The sequence below is a fragment of the Monopterus albus genome, unplaced genomic scaffold (assembly GCF_001952655.1).
Source record: "Monopterus albus unplaced genomic scaffold, M_albus_1.0 scaffold24.1, whole genome shotgun sequence".
NCBI lineage: Eukaryota > Metazoa > Chordata > Actinopteri > Synbranchiformes > Synbranchidae > Monopterus > Monopterus albus.
The window spans coordinates 2195879-2196725 of NW_018127904.1; the positions used below are offsets into that span (position 1 = coordinate 2195879).

Sequence of the window (847 nt, forward strand, 5' to 3'; positions counted from 1 at the left end):
GGTGGTGGGGGGGTGGGGGGGGGGGTGTTGTTTGCTGATGAATTTGTTGGCGTGTGTACAAGTGTGCATGTGTGACAGATTTTGGGTTTTAGTTGCACAAACATTTTTCAGAAGCAGAGCTGTTTTACGTAGAGGTAGAAATAATCTTACTGGCTGAGCTAAATCTCAGCGGGCAAGGCCAGAAAAGTTCTGTATACAAGCACTGGAGCCAGATTTAGGACTTGTCACCAGAATTAGCAACTTTTCAGGACCATACCAAAATGTATTTCTCAAAAGAGACTACTTACAAATGTATCAGTTCTTTTGAGAAAGTTGAAAAATGCAGTGTTGATTCCCAAAGTATTTGGTAGCTAATTGGCTTGACTGCATCTTATGCATATAAATTTGCACTACACTGTGGTGACAATATGTCCTCTGCACAGTGAATAACAGGACAGAGTGCAAGTAACATGAAACTCTGCTTTGGTGATAAGAACATCACTTATGTTGCAATTCTACCAGCTAATTATGCAAAACACATCATAAATCTTGACTTGCTATAGTAGGAAAAGCACAAGTATTGTTCATGAGATTAACAAAGGCTTTCTCCAATTCAAGTTTCCCATTATGCCATGACAGTGTTACAGTGAGCCAGCATGCAAGGACCCTGAAACTGAAAGAGCGGCATGGAATTCAGCCATCATTCATTTTATGATTTATGCCTGAGTATTTCATTCTGTGACATGTCAAAATGTCTTCTGTGAATAAGACATGTAATACATACATTTCTGTTTTTGCCTTTGTACCTGTGGCCCCCAGATAATGACTTACAGCACAACATGTCTATTGGCTTCTTAGCTAATGTTAA

The 847-nt window shown here is 39.6% G+C and overlaps 1 protein-coding gene across 1 annotated transcript in view; it reads left to right on the forward strand.

Moving 5' to 3' along the window:
• LOC109957083 (low-density lipoprotein receptor-related protein 1B-like) overlaps positions 1-847 on the forward strand; it is a 258584-nt gene that overhangs the window by 151791 nt on the left and 105946 nt on the right.